A 22,800-nucleotide genomic window follows, 5' to 3' on the forward strand; every position below is an offset into this window, starting at 1 on the left:
TTTCAAAAAGACAGTAGAATTCATAAGGGAGTAATTATAAATCGAATTCTGCTATTTTAATGACATCAAGTGAACATTTCTAAAAGTCAAACCCCACATGATTTCATAGCTTTTTGCTGCTGAGTGTTTGCATCTAAATAATGTGTCATTCACACATGTGTGTGTATGTATGTGTGCATATGTGCATGTGTGTGCCTTTGCTTAGCTTAACCTTTTAATTTGAACTCATAGAGATCTCTTTCTTTCCCTCCCTTCCTTGCTCCCCTCCTTTATCCTCTGTCTTTCTGTGTGTCTCTTTAGGCTTCTGTCTTCTCCTTTCTCTCCTCTGTATCCCTGTCTCTCTCTCTGGGTCTGCCTCTCTCTGCATCTCTCCCTATTTTCCCTCTCTTTCTTCCTCTCCTCCTTTTTTCCCCTTCCTTCACCTCCTTTCTATCTCTCTCTCCCACCTTTCTTCTTGGTATTATAAGAACAGGCAAGGAAAGGAGGATGGTAGAGAAAATTCTTGTATATTTGCCTTAGCATGGAAAACTCTGTGTCTGCTTTCAAAGCATGTTTCTTCTACTCTCCTATACAGGAAACTGTGGAAATTCTGTGGATTGAATTTCCCTATGGTTCAGTGTTACTCAATTGACTGTAGTCTCCAGAATACAATGGTCAGTCTGTTCCCATCCTCTGCCATGTTGAGAATCTACCATGATATTTCATTGGAAAAGCTGAACAAGCCAGTGATAAACTTCAGTTCCTAAATAGCTATGTCTAGTAAAAACTGGCAGAATATTGGGACATTCCTGTCTTTTCTCTTTATGATGCCAAAAGTGGAATATGGCTTCCCCTTTGCTTCAGATTTCATCTTTGTCCTTTTAAAAAACAAATTTTCTTCTCTGTTTCATATTTGACTACGTAAGGCATATTTATATTTTAAAATAGGTGTTTGATGCTTTGCATAGTTTGAGTTGACAAACCCTTTTGGGATAGCATGCAATAATAAAACAAAATCATAAAGTGGTATTTGAAGAACTGTAAAGCCCAGGGTTATGCTAGAAATAGACTTAAGTCTATGGTGGCTCTTGCCAAGTGCCGAGTGACTGAGAACTAAATGTCAGATGGAGCCATTGTGATAGGTTATTAAACATCTACCATACGTGTAGCATTGTACTGTAGACACAGAAATTAGGGACACAACTCTAGAGTCTAGGAGAATGAAGGGATCAGAACCAGATAGTAGTCTTTGAACTGGAATACCAGACAGGGAACCAAGATGAGGACACACCTACAAAGGCACAAGAGAAAGATCTGACCTTTCAACAAACTGGAGTATAAAGTCAAAGTGAGGCCTTAAAAAAAGAGCAGTCCCTGGGTCCTAAATTTTCTTCTGATTAGAGGTTAGATTGGCGCTAGAGTCTACAGCAGGAGTGGGAAACCTGTGGTCTTGAGGCCACATGTGGCCCAGGCTCTTGGGTGTGAATTTATGACTGAGTCCAAGTTTTATAGAACAAATCCTTTTATTAAGTTTGGATTTAGTCAAAGGGCTGCACTTGAGGACACCCTCCTGGTCTAGAGTATAGGTAGGTACGAGGGGAGACGTAAGATTGGAGAATATCTTTTTTCTGGAATGAAGAAAATAAAGATATAGGAAACCAATCTAGTCACTGAAGAAAGTGTTTTGTGTTTGCACCAATCTTAGAAGAAACCAATGGTGTAGTTTCTGGGGCCTACTTATTTCTTTTGAAGTGGTATAAAAACTTGGACTGCCATGAGGGTCAGGATCCACCTTTTCTTCAGCATTTCCCTTTGTCATGCTGATCTCTTTGTAGCATCTAAGAAAGAGACAGCAGAGCAAAGTTGAAAGAATATAGGGCTTTCTATCAAAAGTGGGTCATGGTTATATTATAATCCCAGAGGAGACTGGAGGAATATATAAATATTTTGTGTATAAGGGCTGAAAAATGTTTTTGTTAATCAGTGTTTCTTGTTGTAACTTACTCTACAATTCTATTCCAATTGTTATTTAAATGTGTTTTATTTTATTTTTAAAGACATATAATTTATTCATTTTTTAGGTCTCAACATTCACTTCCACAAGAATTTGAATTCAAAATTTTCTCTCCAGGAGGGGAGAGCCAAGATGGTGGAGTAGAAAGATACACATATGCTAGCTCCGAACCCAAAGCCCATAAAATATCTGTAAAGAAGAACTCCCAACAAATTCTGGAGCAGCAGAAGCCACAGAACAACAGAGTGGAGGAGATTTCTGTTCGAGAGAGCCCTGAAAACAGACACCAAAGGTCCGTCGTGCACCAGACCCAGAGCGGAGCCCAGCCCTGCCTTGGCCCCGCGGCACCAAGAGGACCAGATCTGAGCAGGCTTCAGGGACAGAATCTCCAGCAGCCGTGGAGGTCCTTCCACCCACAGGCGCCGGGGGTGAGTGAGAGAGTCTTTTTGGCTTTCTGGGAAGGGTGCAGGGTGTCTCCATGGCTCGGGCCCTGTCGGGAGGCAGCAGTGGAGGCAGCAGCTGACAAGGGCTCCCAAAGCAGGCAGGAGCTTGGATCCATTGTTGAAGGTCTTTGCATAAACCCCCTGAGGGAACTGAGCCTGGTGTGGCTGCCCTGCCCCCACTTGAGCAGCTGAACTTGATCTCACACTGAATAGCAGCCTTGCCCCCTCCCAGCCCTGAGGCTAGGAAGCAGCATTTGAATCTCAGACCCCAAGCACTAGCTGGGTGGATCTGGAGGAGAGGAGGGTGTGGAGAGGACATTCAGAAGTCAAGTCACTGGCTGGGAAAATGCCCAGAAAAGAGAAAAAAAAATAAGACCATAGAAGGTTACTTTCTTGATGAACAGATATCTCCTCTCTTCCTTTCCGATGAGGAAGAACAAGGCTTACCATCAGGGAAAGACACAGAAGTCAAGGCTTCTGTATCTCAAACATCCAGAATAAATATTCAGTGGGCTCAGGCCATGGAAGAGATCAAAAAGGATTTTGAAAATCAAGTTAGAGAGGTGGAGGAAAAACTGGGAAGAGAAATGAGAGAGATGCAAAAAAAGCATGAAAAGCAGGTGAACACCTTGCTAAAGGAGACCCAAAAAACTGCTGAACAAAATTTTCTCCCCATCTTTCTCTACCCCCCCACCCCAGGACAGTATGCACCCCATCCACCCCTTCCTCCAGTCTGCCCTTCCTTCTTTTACCCCGCTTCTTCTATCCTCTTATCTTCTATTTTCCTTTAGGGCAAAATAGGTTTCTATATCCCATTGCTTGTACATCTTATTTTCCAGCTGCATGCTAAAACAATTTTTAACATTTATTATTAAAGCTTTGAGTTTCATATTCTCTCCCTTCCTCCCTCTCCATCCACCCTCATTGAAAAAACAAGCAATTCAAAATAGGTCATACATGTGTAACAATGCAAAACACTTCCATAATAGTTACATTGCTAAAGACTAACCGCATTTCCCTTTGTCCTATCCTTCCCTCCATTTATTCCATTCTCTCCCTTGACCTGTCCTCCCATATTAGTGTTTGCTTCTGATTATCCCTTTCCTCATTTTGCTGTCTCTTCTGTTATCTTCCCTCTCCTATCCCTTTCTCCCCTGCCTTCCTGCAGGGTAAAATACATTTCCATATCCAATTGAGTGTGTATTATTCCCTCCTTAAGCCAAATCCCATGAGAGTAAGGGCCACTTGTTTCCTTTCATCTACCCCTGCTTCTTCCCCTCCATTGTAAAATCTCTTTTTTCCCTCTTGTATGTGAGGTGATTTGCTACATTCTACCTCTCCCTGTCTCTTACTCCTAGTACATTCCACTCAACAGTAAATTTTATTTTTTAGGTATTCCCCCTTCATATTCAACTCACCCTGTGCCTATGCATACATATGTATATACATATATATACACATACATATGTATGCCCATGTACATACACATGCCTACACACATATAATATACTCATACATATGTACCATACATACATACTTACATATATATAAGTACATACATATATGTATATATATATATTCCCTCTAACTACCTTAATACTGAAAAAGGTCTCATGAGTTACAGATAACATTTTTCCATGTAGGAATGTAAACAGTTCAACTTTAATAAGTCCCTTAAGGCTTCTCTTTCCTATTTACCTTTTCATGTTTCTCTTGATTCTTGTATTTGAAAGTCAAATTTTCTATTCAAATCTGGTCTTTTCAACAAGAGTGCTTGGAAATCCTCCATTTCTTTGAAATTCCATTTTTTCCCTGAAGTATTATGCTCAGTTTTTCTGGGTAAGTGATTCTTGGTTTTAATCCTATCTCCTTTGACCTCTGGAATATCACATTCCAAGCCCTTTGATCCTTTAGTGTAGAAGCTACTAAATTCTGTGTTATCCTGAATGTATTTCCACAATATGTGAATTGTTTCTTTCTGACTGCTTGTAATATTTTCTCCTTGACAATATTCCTAGGAGTTTTCCTTTTGGAATCTCTTTCAGGAGGTGATCAGTGAATTCTTTCCATTTCCGTTTTACCCTCTGGTCCTAGAATATCAGGGCAGTTTTCCTTGATAATTTCTTGGAAGGTGATGTCTAGGCTGTGTTTGATCATGATTTTCAGGTAGGCCAATAAGTTTAAAATTATCTATTCTGGATCTATTTCCAAAGTCAGTTGTTTTTCCAATGAGATATTTCACATTGTCTCCTATTTTTTTCACTCTTTTGGTTTTGTTTTATAATTTCTTAGTTTCTCATAAAGTCATTAACTTTCATTTGCTCCATTCTAATTTTTAAAGAGCTATTTTCTTCAGTCAGCTTTTTAACCCTTTTTTCTATTTGTCCAATTATGCTTTTTGCATTTTTCTTCTCATTGGCTTTTTGGACCTCTTTTGCCTTTTGGGTTAGTCTAATTTTAAAGGTGTTATTTTCTTCAGCATTTTTTTGGCGCTCCTTTAGCAAGCTGTTGACTCATTTTTCATGATTTTCTTTCATTGCTCTCATTTCTCTTCCCAAGTTTTCCACCACCTCGCTTACTTGATTTTCAAAATTCTTTTTGAGTTCTTTCGTGGTCTAAGACCATTGAATATTTTCTTTTGGAGGCTTTAGATACAGAAGTCTTGACGTTGCTGTCTTCCTCTGATTTTATGTTTTGCTCTTTCTCATCCACAAGGATGTATGAAAATATCTTTTCACCAAGGAAGTAACCTTGCAGTCTTATTTTTTCCCCTTTTTGGGCATTTTCCTAGCCAGTCATTTGACTTTTGAGTCCTTTGTCAAGTGGAGGGTATACTACCCTAGGCTTCAGAGGTTTTGCACAACTGTTCTCTGAAATATCTCTAGGGATCTATAAGTTCTCAGTTCCTCCAAAGTGGCACAGTCAAGGGAGAGGAGTTTACTCCTCTCCTGGTCTGCACTCTGATCTGTGAGCAACCACAAGCATTCTTTTCTGCCCTGGATCTGTGAGTAGGATTCCCTCTCCAGAGCCTCCACCAGCCCCGCCAAGCCAGTGCTCCTCCTCACCCCAGGACCACCCCAGCACTCAGAACTGAGACCCAGATAAGCAACTAGATTCAGCCAGGGTCTTTAGGCTGAGGGTTTCAAAAATGGAAGCTGCTGCTACAGTGGCTGCCATAGCCCTGGGACTGGTGCTGGTGCTGGGGCTGATGTTGGACCATGCTCCCCTCTTACCCAGGTGAAAGACCTTTCTTACTGACCTTTGAAGATGTCTTTGGTGTTTCTGGGTTGTGAAATCCAGGAACCACAGCAGCTGTCCATGATTCAGTGTTCTGAAGCCTGCTCCAGTCCTGTCTGTGAAGTGCAGTTCATGCTTGGCTGTGCTCTCTCTGAGCCCAGTGTGATAGACCCCTCCTGTCAGCCTTCCAGGATGTCTTGGGCTGGAAATCTCTTTCACTGTGTCATTTTGTGGCTTCTGCTGCTCTAGAATTTGTTTAGAGTCATTTTTAAAGGTATTTTAAGGGCTATGGAGAGAGCAAGAGCACATCAGTCCTTCTGCTCCCTTATCTTGGCTCTGACCCCCCAATTGTTATTTAATTAAAAGTTCCTGTCAAGACTTTTAGTAGAGAATATTTTGAATGGGGACAGTGAACCAAATGTTAGCCTCTGTATTGAACTGTAGTAGTGCTGTGATTCAACAGCTGAATGAGATACCCATTAGATATAAGGACTTGCCATAGGCCTTGTAATACTTTGAGTAAAACAGTTAATTTTTCTGAACTGCAGTTTTCTCATCTCAAATATAGGAAGATTCTATTACCAATCTTACAGGTTTTGATGGAAGTTTGGGTTAAGATTTCACTTAAGGAAAACTTTCCTAACAATTAGAGCTATTTATGAGTAGAATGGGCTGCCTCCAGAGGTTTTGGGTTTCCCCTGACTGGAGGTTATGAGGAGACTAGATGACTACTTATGGGAGATGTTAAGAGATGAAAATACTATTTCAGGATGAGTTGAACCAGTTGACTTTTGAGGTTCTTTCCTTCTTTGAGATTCTATAGTTCTGTAAGGATCATATGAAATAGTATATTTAAGGTGACCTACAACTGTAAAAAGACTACATGAATATGAATTATTTATTATCACTGTGAGGGAACTGGTATAGCAAATGGAACCAGTCAGAGTCTCAAGGCCTGATTCTGACATTTTCTGTCTATAGACGTTTGGCAAATCTTTTAACCTGTTAGTGCCCTTGTAAAAGCAAATATCTAAAACTTGAAGTTAGAGAAAAGTTTCTGACCTGTATTGAAAGAGATACTTTCCTTACCATGGAAGTACTTGCACCAATGAAATCATAAGTTCTATCCCAGTCCCCACTTGTTCAGTTATGTCTAATTCCTCATGACCCCATTCGAAGTTTTCTTTGCAAGAATGCTGAAGTAGTTTGCTATTTCTTTCTCCAGCTCATTTTACTGATGAGGAAACTGAGGCAAACAGGGTTATATGAGTTTCCCAGTATTACACAGATAATTGAATTCAGAACATGAGTCTTTCTGACTCGAGACCCAACACTTTATGCATGGCCACCTAACTGTTCTCTCCTTATCCCTAATGATTATGTTATTATCCATCACCTCCATATCTAAAATTTTCTTCTCCCTTTGCTCCTCTGATAGCACATGCTATTGTTTCTCTTCCTATACCTTTGGATCCTCCTTGTTTCTTCTGGGGTTCTTGAACTTTCTCCTTTGGTCTCTCAAATGTGGGTGTACTATAAGTCTGTGTACTTTATATAAAAACAGTGCACCAGTGTGTTTCATAAAATTTTAGGATCATAGACTTAGAACTGGAAGGGAAGTTAGAGATTATTTAGTATAACTCTTTTATTTTACATGTGAGAAAACTGAGACCCAGTAAGATATAAGTGACTTATCCAAGATCCCATTGGTAGCAAGTAACAGCTGAGATTGTTACTTAGGTTCTGTGATTCAGAGTTCATTGTCCTTCTATGGTCCCTATTACTCTTGGAGATATTCAGATTATCATGTGTCTCCCTTACACTGGTGACTCCCAAATGTACATCTTTAGTCATTATGTCTTTCTTAATTTTTGGTTTTGCATTGTCAATTGCCTTCTGGACATCACCATCTGTATGTCCTGCTGTCACCTCAAATACAACATGTCTAAAACTGAGCACCATTTTTCCCTCCCAACCAGCTGCTCTCTCTCTCTCTTTCTCTCTCTCTCTCTCTCTCTCTCTCTCTCTGTCTCTCTCTCTCTCTTTCTCTCCCTCCCACTCGGTCCAAGATAACATCTGTTTTCCTCTCATGTAAGGCTGTAACTGACTCCTTTCTCTCCTGTGGTCTGTTACAGCCACACTTATTTTTTCAGTCTCCATTGCTGTCACATTATTCTTGGCCTTAATCAAATCATGACTGGGTTATGAGAATAGTCTCCTCACTGTCTCCCTTTCCCTGGACTCTCCATTGTCCAGTTCATCCTGCAAATTGTTGCCTGATCAATCTTCAGAAAAAGTCATGTTGCACATGTCAGCACTCTTTGCTTAAAAGTTTTTAGTGTCTCCCAATTTCCTATAAGATAAAATTGAAATATAGCTTGATACTCAGTGTTCTTTCAGGTCAATCTCTCTTTACTTTTCCAACCTTATCTCAACAATCCTAAACAAAAACAAAATTAAAAAAACCCAAATTAATGTCATCTTCTCATTATGTCCTGTTGGAAACCATTCTTATTACCATGATCACAAATGTGCTTATGCCATTTTAGTCTGCCTGGAATGCCCTCCTCATTTCTCATAAAATAACAGACATTAAAAAGAAGACCACACCATTTCTGGATAACATTAATTGTTAAGAGATTTCTTCTTTGCAGTACAATTTCACATTTCCTTTGAACCTAGGGTGAGCCATTGCCTTTTGGTATGCTATTTGTATGATGGTTAGATATGTTCATAGACTATTTCAGTTTTCTGAATGCCAATAGTATCAATTCTCTCCTTCTCCAAAGAGTTTCGTCATAATTATGACTAAGTTGTGTCATATCCTTCTGATTTTCTTGCCCTCTGGTGGAGTTGCCAGTGCTGCTCACTGGTGCAGTAAAGTCCCCAAATGGTGGGTAGCCAGAGGCTGGATGATCTAAAAACTGGATCATCCTTCCTTGAATAACTTACTGTTGACCATATGGCACCAGAGAGCAGAATCTGTAATGGGAATGCTCTTCTTATATTTACAAGTCCAATTGAGATAATGCCCTAATATTAATATTTTTCTTCATCAAATATTGTAGCTGAGTTCATAATGGTTTTCACTGGAATCTCTTGCACTATTAATGAAAAGCTGTCCTTAAGACTTTCTATGGCAGATCTTAGCTAAAAAATGTCCTTTAGGAAAGTATAAAAAATTCTTATAGTTCTTTATGATAATTTTTACTAATGGGTATCTTTGTAATGAGCTATAAATGACTGTATGTATATGACTTACTATTTTGGTTGTTTATTGTTCATGTTTATTATGTAGTAAATGAATGAAAAAGAATTTGTTAAGCACCTGCCATGTGTCAGTGACTGTATTAAGTCCTGGGGATACCAGTACAAAAAGCAGTACAGTATCTGCTATCAAAGAGTTTATGCCCTCATAAATGAAGGCCACATGAACAGGGTGGTGGTTGCTAAGAAGAGGTGTTTTGATCTAGGAGGGTAATTAATAATAATAATTAGTAATAATAGATAACATTTGCATTGGGCTTACTATGTTCTAGGAACTATGCTGAGTGCTTTATAATAATTATCTCATTTGATAATTAGAGTTAGAGGACAGTTGAATGACCTATCCTTTTCAGGAAGGATAGTGTTGATATGATTATGATTCTCAAGGTAAAATGTGGAAAATGGTGGTAGTGCTGAGATAGTAGAAAAATTTAAGTCATGGCTTAAAAAATTATCAAATTTGTGTTCATCCTAGTGGGTACCTACATGTAATGAACCTTCACAGTCACAAGCATGCAAATCCACAAAGTGGAAAGAAACTATTGTGAATGAGAGTGAAACACAGCAGCACGGTCTGAAATGTCCAGAGTTTGATTCAAGTGACAGGCTCAGTTCTTTGTGGGGACTTGAATTCCCTTGCATGGTTTCTGGTTGTGTTTGCTCTTCCTACCATTTGCAAATATTTATCTCCTCTTCATTCATCCCTTTTACCCGCAATGCAGTGAGAGTCCTTTTGTATTTGATATGCAAAAGGAGAAATGGTCCCAGATTACTTGCAAAGGAAACTAAATAATAGAACTCAAACTCTAAATTCTTGTTCTATTTAATATCCAGTAAACCCTCAGACTTCTTCTATTGGCTTCTCTACAGTTTTTACAGAGGGTTACAGGCACTATTCAAGAGAATTCATTTTAGTAAAAACATTTACTAGGGAGATGTTATTTTCATTGCCTGCAGTACTGTGCAAAATTCTGGATGTCACATTTCAGGGAAAATATTGCTAGAGATTGTCCATAAGAGAACAAAGAAGAATGTTGAAGGGTCTATAGATCAATAGATTATGCCATTTAAGGATTAATTGAAGGAGGTTATTTTTAGCCTGGAGAAGGAAAACAAAAAAGAAGAGGAACATGGTACATGACTTTTAGTGTTTGAAGGATTGTTAAATTGAAGTAGTTGACTTGTCCAAGTTGGCCCTATGGAGCATAATTAGGACCAATGGTTAGAAGTTTCAGAGAGATGGATTTAGTGTCCATGTAGTAGTGGGTGTGAAGTGTAGGGTGAAAAACTTCCTCACATTGACAGCTATGATACAGTAGAATGGGCTGCTTCAGGAAACAGAGGGCCGCTCTTCATTAGAGGTTTTCAAAGAAAAGACACTTGACCATTTGTCAGCAATATTGTAGAAAGAATTCTTCTTCAGGTATGGACTCTCCTTGTGGACTTTTCCTAGGTCTCCCTGAACTTAAATTCTCTGGCTATCTATTATGCTATGCTGACCCTCCTTTGGTTTTATTACTGTAAGACAGATAAACACAGCACACAGGATGACTGCTAGCATAGCTTCACTCTTGATCTGGTCAGACAGGAAAGAGACTAAGAAGAGGTTTATAATCTTACTCTACTCTAGTCTAGTTTTCTCAGAAGAGGATTGCTGATAATGGGAGGACAAACTCCTGAAGCATTCCCTAATCATGCTTCTTCCAGGGACTAGTGAGAAGGTGGGACAACTACCCCTATTTCTCACTGGGTCAATCAAGATAGGCACAACTTGTGTATTCCCCTAAATCTCCTCAAGCCTCAGTAGGGCCCAGTTCAGGCAAACACAGCTTCCTTCCAAGCCTTGATGGGGGCTGATCCAGGCACACACAGCATTCCAGCTTGTGCATCCAACCTTAAGGTTTCCCATTCACTGACCTGTGCCCACCTGCTTTATAGGGCAACAGACAAAGAAGGCATATTGCCAGCAATAGCCTCACCAATTTATATCACCTCATCCCTGCATCTCACTGTGCAGCTGCAATGGATGTTTATATTATTCATCATTATATATTCACCTTCACTGTGCAAGTGAAGGTATTTTGAACCATAGTTGTGGGAACTCATATCTAATACCTGGGAACAAGAGATTGTTATGGCTATGAATCCTGGGAAACTGAACTCTAAGAAATAATAACAAAAATTCCCTTTAAACACACTAAAATCCACCTTACTGACAATGACTTTAATACATATTAAATAATAAGGAAGGAAGCACTTCCATAGGGAGAGTAGATACATAGTTTATACCTGACAAAATTAGCTTACAGTTATGCCTATAAAATGGAAGAAAGAAGACAGAGCTAGCCTTGAAGCTACAAAGACCTGGGTTCAAGTTATGCTTCTGAGGAGTCTTAGTTATATGACCCCAAGTATGGCATGTGACCTCTCAGGGATCTAAGCAATTTTCCACAGGGTGAAGAGGAACTGCTGCCCTGCATTGATAGAGTGAATTTCTTCATCTAAAAGCTTAAGCAGCCATTTTTCTTCACTAAATCATCTCTTTTGTAGCTTTTTAGAAAAGATGGTAAGCTACTTTATACTTTTCTGGGAGTGAGGCTTTTCTAAAACCCTTACTCATAAACTGCTACTTGGTAGTGGTGGGTATCATAAATGTCTATAAGGTCCATTTTATTGAGTTTTAGAACCTATATCCTGTATAACCAAAGACTCATTTGGTGAATACTCTCTGTGAGTTTTGATTGGTTCCACCTGATACAAATGGTTCAGCCCATTTAGGATTAACTAACCATTTAGGTTAACCCAATTAGAATCAGTCACGGACATGGCCTAATTGGGCCCAAGAAGGTGATGTGGGAGACGTGATGTGGGAGACATTAAATGAAGTGGATTCTAGTACAAGAGCCCATTGTAGCAATTCTGTTTATTTATTCTGTCAGCATATATAAATTCATTTTGTATTCATGGAACATGAGATTATCCTAAGGAAGTTTACTGTTACACACAGCAGGCAAGTGAGCAGTTTGGTGGTTGTCCATCCAAGTCTCTAGATGCTAAGGAAACAGACAATAGATTCTTTTTGCTTAAAAAGTGTTACCGAAACACTCAAGTCTTGGACTTTTTCTATTTGTTTGACTAGAGAAGGTTTGCATAGAATTTCAAAGATCACTTGGTAGGAAAGTTAATCCCCATGGGGTTTCCAATATCATTTAAACAACTTGCCAGCTCTCTGTATTCACTATCTGGCTGTGGATAGTGGTCCAAATGTCCTTACATGCTGAGAAAGTATCTGTTCTGTATTGCCAACTCACCATTATCCTCACAATTATAGTGTGAGAAATGGTAGAAATTAAGGCAGTATATATACAATCCCCAAAAGTTATTTAGATTATTAGCTTTAATGTCTCTTAATTCTCACATAATACTCCCCCGAATACATTTTAAAGTAGCTCTATTGAAAAGCTTTAATAGGTGATCATTTGAGTTTTACTTTCTCTTATTTCCCTTGCCTTTAGTGAAAGGTGCTGAGAAATAGAGAAAAGACTAAAAAGATAGGTTGCAAAAGTAAGGACTCTGGTATATGGATGATAAAATGCCTGACTATCACTAGATGTGTGGATTTTGTTCTTGTTAATTGTTTTTCAGCTGTATTTGACTCTTCATGACTCCATTTGAGGGTTTTCTTGGCAAGATACTGGAGTGATTTGCCATTTTCTTCCTCAGCTCATTTTAGAGATGAGGAAATTGAGGGTAACAGGGTTAAGTGACTTGTCTAGGGTCACACAGCTAGTAACTGTCTAAGGCCAGATTTGAACTCAGGAAGAGGAGTCTTCCTGACTCCAGGTCTGGTGCTCTATCTGCTGTGCCACCTAGCTTCAATAGCAATGGGGGAAAGAGTGTATCATTATGGTTATGAAGGTAAATGATTGAATGAAAAAGCATTTACTAAGTGCTTACTATTTGTAAAGCACTACTCAATGCTGGGGAGAAAAAGCAAGAATAGTGATTGAGATTTTTGTTTCACTATTGTAAATGCCTTGTCTGTAACTACAAAGGTTTGACCCTAAGTCTTCCTGCTGTAAATGTAACTTTTATAAGCTAACTTTTATCTGGAACATCTTCCTTTACTTAACCACTATTGCTCCCCTGCTGTTTTGATAGGGTATCATGCTATTTTGAGGCATAATGGCAAAGCTGACCATGGGGCACCTGATTTCAGGTATTACCACTGACACATACTGACTGTGTGACCTTAATGAATCATATAAATTAAAGGATTGTAGATTTAGACCTGGAAGGTATCCTAAAGGCCAGTAAGTCCAACTCCCTCATTTTAGAGATAAGAAAACTAAAGCATAGAGTGGATAAGTGAGTAGCCTAATGTCATATTCGAGTGGCAAAGAGAAGGCTAGATTTTTATTTCAATCAAAATTATTTATTTTCTTCCCTACCCATCTTATTTTAAAAGAAAAAAAAAACAAGAGGTAGTAGATTCAGAGGCAGAATGAGACATATTTTTTGCATAGTTCTGTGACATAGTAAGCACTGTTTAAAATGCTAGCTGTTATTATTAGTTCCCCAGAGTCACATAGCTAGTAAGTGTCTGAGGCAAAATTTGAACACAGGGCTTCCAGATGTCAGGTCCTCCGGTCCCTCTGCCATACTATCTAATTGCAACCTTCCATAGGTGCCTATTACATATGGGATAAAACAGAGATCACTTAGCCTGGCTTTTATAGCCATCCAAAACTTATCTGATCTATTATTCCAGCTGTATTTAATATGCCTGTATCACATGTACTATACTCTAGACAGTTTGAACTGCTAATCTCCTATAATATCCTATACTTTTTTGCCTTACTGAATCTTTACAGGCTGACATAACTACCTTCCAAATTCTATGTCTGTTAAAATTCTGTACCTCTGGAGGTTAACTCCAATGCTGCTTCTTCCAGAAAGCATTTCTTGATTTGTTCAGCTAAAAGGGAACTTTTCCCCCTAAATTTTCTTATTGCATTTTGTATTCATTTCACTTTCACCTACATCCCTCACCGTACCTTTTATTACTTATTTGTGTGCATATTGTATTCCCTTTATTAGGGATAATGTGTAGTATGATTTAATGGAAAATGATGGGATTGGAATCATAAATGATCTGAGTTTATATCTCACTTCTGATATTTATGCCACCATGGAAAAAATAATTTAATTTCTCTGCACCTAAGTTCTCTCATCTATAAAACAGAGATGATACCACCTTATTATACCTATTTTACAGGAATCTGTCAAAAGTAATTTTTTGAATGATCATGAAGAAATCATGAGGATTGCCATGATACTGGACAAAGACAGTCTTTATCTCAGTTTTCACAAAAGGAAAAAGTTAGAGTGAAAAATTTATAAACTGGTGATCCTGACTTCAGTTCTTGGCAAAAGTCTAGAATCTATTAGTAAAGTTACGGTTTGTGGCCATTTAGAAAGGGAAGTGGTAATAAATTAGAGTCAGTGTGGCTTCACTAAGATTAGATCATACCAGACAAATTTAATTTCTGTCTTTGAAAGAGTTACTAGACTGATAGATCAAGGGAATGCTGAAGGCATAATATTCCTAGATTTTGGCAAAACATTTGTCAATATCTTTTAATGTTATCCAAGTAGAGAAGATGAAGAGATATGGGCTAAATAATGAAGTTAAGTAGATTCAGAACTGGTTGAATGACCAGATCAAAAGAGTAGTTATTAAAGTGATCTTAATAAGTTTGGAGGGAATTTTTAAATGGAATGTCCTACAGATCTGACTTTGTCCTTTAACTATTTACCATTTTCCCATATGACTTGAATAAAAGTATAGATAGCATATTTATGAACCTTTAGAATTCCATAGTTCTTAAATTGTCTATAAAACAGTAGTGCAGTTTTTGTTTACTACAGTATTCAAACAGCAGCAGAGGTGAAAATGAACCAGTTTGGCATAAGATCCAACTAAGCCACCACATCCTGAAAACATTTGTAGATAAAACTGGAGAAAACAACATATTTACGTGAAATATAACAGATCTGATGGAAATCCCATAGTGCTCTGCTCTCTACCTATTGGTTTAGAAAAAAATTAAAACATCATCTGATTCAGTAAAATAAGCTGCAAGCCAAGAATTTGCCTATGAATTTATAGAAAAAAATTCTAGGAATCTTAGTGGATGAGGCATCATGGAAGGTTGTTATGTGTATTGGTTAAGAAGGTGCCCACATTGATGAGATCTTGGCTCCACTGAAATAACTAAGTATATAAACATATGTTATTATTATTTATTAATAACAGGGATAATACAGTATTAGTCATAAGGGAGAAGATATAGAGGGAGAAGAAAATGTGACCAATAAGAAAGACTTGGAGAATATGCTGTAACTTGGCATAAATAGAGATGCCAGGTAAGTAGCTCCTGCATGACATAAAAAGCTGGGGTTCACTGAAGTAAGGCATTATAGGAATGGTTGAAGAGGAAGATGGTGCTTTGAGCAGTTTTTGAGTGGTTTAAGTAACCATAATATTAATCATGAATTATTAAAAAACAGTTTTTGAAAGCATTGGACTTTTCTCACCACATAATCTAGGAGAACAGCTGTGAATGATATAGGAAGAAAAAGAAGGAAGGAAGTTAAAAGAGAAAAAGGTTTTTGCAACTCAGCCCTTTACTGTTTGGTGCTTGCGTAGGATTAAATTTTGGGGGAAAAGTGACATGTCTAGGGCACTGGGCTATGCAGCTTATTATTATCATCCTTCCTATTTGGCCTTCTACTTTCTGAGAACATATTGTATGCATGTTCTGATGCTATTTGAAGGTCCAGGGGGAGACAAGAATTGATTGAAAGCTCTCAGTTCTGTGGAAGTGGGTGGCCAAAGAGCTCGAGCTGAACAGCTGCTGTAAACCCAGTGAACTTTTGTCATTTATAAATTATTTTGTGAGCCATCTGGAGAAAGAATGGTGCCATGGTTTGGGGGAAAAAAGTTCTTAACCAAGGTTCATGCACATCCAATGTGGATGTAATTTCACATATTTTAAAAACACTAAGTTTCAAAAATTTTTCACTGTTTTTTAAAAATATAGATTTAAAGGAATTAAAAAGTTGAAAAAGTGATTATTTAAAAAAAATGTTTTACAAAAGATTGTCCTCTAAATCATTCCTCTCACTCTTTCCTTTCAACTAATACATTTTGCCTACTTCTTTAGATGTAGTGGAAAATATATTAATCCCAGAGTCCCAATGAAATTGCCTGGTTGATGGCAGAATCTGAAAGTCCTTTGCCTGTTGCTCCTGGGGCTATTGTCTGGATTTAATATTGTCTTGTTCAGTGTCTTGCTTGTCTGGACCTCCTGCCTATTCCAAAGGGTGGGTTCTCAAACCCTCCTGTATCAGACCAGATCCTTTGAATCAAAGCACATTACAGATCACTGCCTGACAAAATCACTCCTCAAAGACCCCTGAGAGCACATGTACACAATCTGGATGTTTCTTTACATATAACTCCTTCCTTAGGGGAACCCCAAGGAGAAGATAACTTAGACCTGAGACAATAATATTTGATTCTGGAAGGATTCATGAAATATCATAAAAATAAAAAATAGTATTTGAACTGATATTTGAAGGACTGATATCTTATGAGGTCTGTGGTTCTACCAAACAGTCCTACTATATTCACTCTCTAGAATTTCTCAACTCGTTTTGTACCTTGGTAAACTGAGGCATCTGGTTACATAGAAGTCACTACCAGCAATGAATAGGACTCTTCTGTTGGTATATATAGTTCCTGGGCTCAATTAAATGTTTTCTCTTTTGCCATACTACCTAGGTCTTAGAAGAGTGACTATAGTTATAAAACCTGACCAATTTGCTCCAATCATAAGCTGTCATAGGCATGACATGCCTTTTTTCTTGATTATTTACAAAAACTAAAATTCAAAAACAAGTGATTTTGTGTTGGTTGTTTTAATTTAGTATTTAACAGTGATTCTGCTACAGTTTTTTTCATGCATTTAGTGAATTATTAGCAAGTGGCAAATGTTTCCTACTGTGTATTCGTAATAGTTAAGATTCTTTAAGAGCCTTAGATATTTATTCATGTGGATTGTAATATGTATTTTTAAATATCCCATCTCATTAACTTTCCTTTTTATATAAAAAATTATAAGTCATTTCACCATTATAGACTTCTTAATATCACAATTCATTCTGTCATGGAAAAAAACCCAACGATCTGTGTGCATGCATGTGTGTATAAAGGCACCTGAGACACAGGCATTGGGGGACAAGCTTTTTGTTTGTCCAACTGCTCTTTTAAAATGGACACAGACAGATGCTAGTCCCCAAATTTTATTTTATTTTCCTTTATTTTATATGTTATTGTACAGGACTTGCTTTGAAGCATGAGAATTGTGACCTAAGCAACATTTTACATGTGGCTTATAAAGCACTTCCTTGAACAGAGTTACAGTAGGCATATGAAGGGAGCCCTTAACTATGGCAACCACATCAGTGGGAAGCACTTTAATAGCTGGTGCTGAGTTGAATGCTTTTGAGTTGGAAGCGGCATTTTGAAGCAGATTAAGGGTATTTGCCAGTGAAAAGGAAATGGCTTCTATCAATAACTGGCCAGAAGTGTAGACTTTGCTCTATTTATTTACAAATCAATTAATGGACTTCTCTGTTAACACTCCATCAGTCAAAGCATTACAGCCCTCATTGATAAGGATATCCCACAAAAAGAAATCAATTTTCTTTTGTCATTTTGACAGAAATACACCACATAGGTGGCTTCACCCAGAATGCAATAGGAAAATGTCCATAAGCTAGAAGAAATCACAGTTGTCATAAAAGGATTTCATAATTGATAGTGAGAGAGGGATTTTCTTCTCATCACCAGTGGTCAGGATAAAAGTGGTCACCTTATATGCTAGAGTTGCTGCTTAAAACCAATTTAGTCTTTCCCTTTTTAGCATCCTTTCCTTCTTATTTTCCTTGCCAGCTGCTCTAGGAAGGCTACAGATTGCATGGGCCCTATTTCCAAGGACGATGGCGGAATTTAAACTATTTTAGCAGTGAATCGTGTAACTAAATCTCATGTAATGCTTGAAAAATGTACACTTGTAGATCTGGTGCATGAGAGTATGTGCTGGCATCAAAACAAGAATCTTTGTAAGCACTGTCTGAGGGAACCTCTATGAAGGAGAAATATGTTTCATTAATGTGGCCTTACCAGAGTCATGTACAGTAAGAGTATAGTCAAAGCAACAGCTCTATGCAGATAATGTTGCTAATAGCCTGTTGACTCCAGTGTGTTATCTAGTCGGTAACAGTGACAACACTCCGAACCACAGACTACAGGGCCTTCTTTTAAAAGGTGATCACGAATGTGTATTTTCTATGATTGTGGCTGAAGTTACAGTATGCCATCATATCACTATGGAAGTAAGTTCATAAGGAAGTTTAAAAATCTGAAGTATAAGAAACACCCTACTCTCTTCTCTGCGTGACAGGACACATTCAGGAAATTTTTCTGTTGTCTTGATTTTCCCTTGCTAAAATCAATTATAATAACTCCTCTTCTTTCACCAACTATCTTTCATGACTTTAGAATGAATATAATTTCATACGAGTTAGACATGCCTTATTCCTCATGCCACTTCTTGAAGGAGGTTTCCTTGCCAGTGTCTCCAGTTGTTGATGTTGTCCTACTTACAACTTATTTTTACTTATTTTTTATGTTTTGTATTTCATTACCTGCTTGTGTATGGTTCCCCAAAGTATAACATAATCTTTTTGAGGGCAAGGATTTTTTCCTTTATGTCTTCGTGTTCCTAGAGCATGCCATGATGCCTTACGCATAGTAGGCATTTAATAAGAGCTTATTGAATTAGAAAAAAATTGCCTTGTTCTGTTTCATGACTAGAACATTTATCCAAATTTTGTTTCCCTCCCTTTTTTGGTGACTTTGGGAAAATATGGCAAAATAAATGATCTTTTAAATGAAATAACGAATATGTAGATATGCATTCTATTTGTAGTCCATTTTTAAAACTTAGCTTATTTAAGATGAATTATTTTGGAATCAAAGAGACAAAAAATATCATCCCTTGAAAAAGAAAATTCTTTTGTATGTTCACATATTCAGATAACAAAAAAAATTCTTTTCTGAAATTATATTGTTTAAGATGTGCGTTTGCCTTAGGAATCCCAACATCTAATCCTGTGCAGCTTTGAACTAGTTCCTTCATCTCTTTAGCTTCTTCAATATATATAGCTTCTGGGAATACAGTATGCAAGTGGTGTTTTAAGACATTGCATCAAAATCCCCAAACACAAGTCATTCTATAACTGTAAAGTATGATTAGAGTATTTTCAGCCTCTGTTAGTCAGCACTTTCAGCACCAAGGAGTACTTGCAGGCCCTAAAATAGATGTTGTCCATAGTTGCAAAAGAATTCCATGGAATGCTTCCAAGAAAGTCTGCATTATTTGTTTATTTATTTATGTATTTTAGCACAAGGATGGCATGTAAAACAAGGTTATGAGAGGGTCTTTGGCCTCAGCCTTCACAACTGCCCTTTGATGTTATGCCAGATATATAGGTCAAGCCTTGCCTTTGACACCAGTTTGGTGAGTTTATTTCAGTCACCTGAGGCAACCCTACATTATACAAATGAAATGGCCAGTATCAGAAAAGTAAATTAGGTACAATAAACAGCCTCCTAACAAGTTGTGGCATGATTCAGTTTTGCTACATTAAGGCCGACATGCAGTATATCTTGATGTGGGTATGAGGGTGTGCCAAAATATTACCATGCTTTGTCAGAGTGTAGTAATGTCATTTTATGGCATTCCAGTATTAACATCTTAACTTGATAAGAGCAGTAAGGCGTAAACATTTTTAAAAGTGACAGCTATATCTGTACTGAGACTCTGATGCTATGTTGTGTTATTTCTTGAAACCTAATCTTGAAAATTACTCCAGAATAAGCCCAGTCTACTTGATCTTCAGAAAGGGAAGTCTTGCTTCTGATGCTTGCCTTTGTGAACTTGGGCAATCACTTTGTCTCTATGTATATCAGTTTCTTCACCTGTAAAATTGGTGACCTTGGAGATCCTTTCCACTTCTGGGTCTTTGATCCTTGGAATCCTTTTCATTGTAATGCAGTATATAGAACTGTTACTTGCTGATCTAACATAAAAATATTTCAGTCAACCAGGTGGATGTACTCTTAAGAATAGAAGCATCCCTGGTCCAACATAAAGTCTTTTTACTATTTCTTACAGCGCTGTACAATAGCAACAGATAATGCTGTGGTCTTTCAAGCTTCTATCTCTAGGATTTTGAGCTTTCCTATATTCATAGCAAAACATTGAATGGTAATGTTGTGAAAGTGACTCATTTATTAGGTTGTTGTTGTGTTTGTCCTTTGTTCTGGAAGAGGACCATGACCTCAGGCTGATGACATGACTTGTAGTTGACTTTGATTTGAGTGAGGAAGGGTTGTGTAAGGTTACCAACCTCACTTTCTTCTCCTGAGTCATCTGGATCCGGTAGCCTGATACTCATCAGGATGACTAAAGATGGCCCAGTATGTAATGTGAGACCCTGGCCCTTTCGGGCTAAGGTCTTATAGCATTCTCACTTTAAGTGAGATATACCCGTTCAATGAACAGGCTTCTTTAAATCATTGCTCAAGGGATGGCCCCTTTAGATAACACCCCCCTTAATTTCCAATTCTTTGCTACTTCAAAAATGACCGGCTATTCATATTTTTATAGACATGAGTATGTTTCCTCATTCTTTGATCTCTTTGAAGCGATAAATTTAATATAGTTACATAAGTAGGTCAAAAAAGCAGTTTATTGACTTTTTTGGACATAGTTCTCAATTGCTTTCCGGAGTAGCTAGACCAGTGGTGGAAAACCTGTGGTCTACTACGTCCTTGAGTACTGTGGCCTATTGACTGAGTCCAAGTTTTATGGAAAGCAGAGAGAACATGGATTAAAATCCTGGCCCTGTAACCTTGGACAAGGCATTTAATTTGTCCAGATCTCAGTTTCCTTGTCTGTCAAATGAAGGGGTGTTGGGATTGGAAGCTCAATTCCGTGTGGACGGTCTCGGGCGGGTAAAAGTGGGACTTCTAAATCTTAGAGTCTTACGAGGCCCTCCATGAACAGTGGGGGTTCGAGAAGGTCAGACTGAGCTAGCTCGGCTAGCTCGGGTATTTCCGCCTCTCCCCTGGAGATACGTGATGGGTGGAGTCTCCCTGCCCTTGAGGTCGTCCCGGATTGGAGCACACCTAGTTACCTAACAGCACGGTATTGAGAGGCAAACTGTGTGGCTGAAGATTAAGTAGGATTGAGGAAGCCAGAAAGCTCTCTCTTAGCACGTGTGGAGCCAAAGAGGATAGTAGGGCTCCGCTTCTTTTCTTTCCTCTCTCCCCTCCCCCTCTCTCCCCGCTTGTACTTCTACTTCCAATCCCTTAAGCTTAGCCTCCTTAGGAAATCTCCCCCTCTTCCTCCTAAGGAAGACCACCCTGCATTTGTAACCCAGACCCTGAAATAAAGCTCAACCCCTGTTCGACTCTGGAACGTCCTTTCTCTCATATGTGTATCCGGCGTGGCCAGCCGAAGACCTCGGAGGTGAGGTAGGAAAGACTCGGGTAGCCCAATACAGGCCTCTAGGCTTGGCAAAGGGGTTCAATTAGGATTGTTTAATTGGACCTGGAAGGATCTTTAGAGGTTACTAGTCTGTCCTTCACCCAACCTCACAATCATTTTATAGGTAAAGTACAATCTAGAGAAGAAAAAGGACTTGGCCAAGGTTGCATAGTTAATAAGTGGTAGAACTGGAATTACAATCTAGATCCTCAGATGTCAGATCCAGGGTTTTTTTCCACAATACTGACTACCTCCTGATGTACCTCCCCACAGATATTCCTTAAGGTCCTTTTAGCTCCATGTCTATGATCCTATGACTAAATGCTCTCAGAGTTTTCTTTAACCCTAATCATCTTGAACCATTTCTGTGTATTTAATTCACAATATACTTTGAATATAAATGTTCAGGAATTGACATAATTGCTATATTATAAACGTGAAATGCTAGTATGTAAAAATTACACAGGCAGCATGAAATTATATATACAGAAGTTGACAGTATCTGAAAGTCTTTTCAAGTGAATATGGCAAATACACATTTTAATCAATTCTGTGACCTTCATATTCTTTGATATTAATAAAGCTTTCTAAAAACCATTGCTCTCTAGCTATTTTTCATTGCAAACTACTCAGATAAACATGAATATTTCTTAACTATTCACAGTGATAGCATTAGAATTTCTCAGAATTTAGACATATAAAGAGACAGTGTGCTGTAGTGCTTAACACATTGCACTTAAATTCAGAAAAACAAAGTTCAAGACCCAGCTAGCTAGATCACTTAATCTCTAAGGAGCTCAGTTTCTTCTGAGCAAAATAGGGAAAACAAATACTTGTGTTAACTTTCTCACAGTTTTGTCAAGTACTATGTTAACAAGGTACTAAATAAATGAGAACTGATAAAGTCACTTGGAGTCAGTTTAAATGTATATATTCCTCTAATTTGTTTCTGATGTGACCTCATATGTAAGTCTTATATCAATCTAGAGTTTATCTTGGTGTGGTGCAAGATGTTTGTATGTACCTAATTTCTGCCGAACTGCTTTCTAGTTTTCCTAGCACATTTTACTGAATCCTTTTTCTAGTAGTGTAGACCTTTGGGTCCATTGAGCAGTAGTCTATTACGTTTGTTTGCTTTTGTATATGTTATAACTTATCTGTTCCACTACTGTAC

General features: G+C 38.1%; 1 long non-coding RNA gene across 26 annotated transcripts in view; it reads left to right on the plus strand.

Moving 5' to 3' along the window:
* The window catches only part of LOC140500898 (uncharacterized), a 520,520-nt gene that overhangs the window by 350,289 nt on the left and 147,431 nt on the right, over positions 1-22,800 (plus strand). For all 26 annotated transcript variants that reach the window (XR_011965958.1, XR_011965946.1, XR_011965955.1 and 23 more), the window contains one exon: positions 2,061-2,421. This is a non-coding gene — a long non-coding RNA (uncharacterized lncRNA). The remainder of the gene's footprint in view (positions 1-2,060; positions 2,422-22,800) is intronic.

Source organism: Notamacropus eugenii, chromosome 4 (genome assembly GCF_028372415.1).
Source record: "Notamacropus eugenii isolate mMacEug1 chromosome 4, mMacEug1.pri_v2, whole genome shotgun sequence".
Lineage (NCBI taxonomy): Eukaryota > Metazoa > Chordata > Mammalia > Diprotodontia > Macropodidae > Notamacropus > Notamacropus eugenii.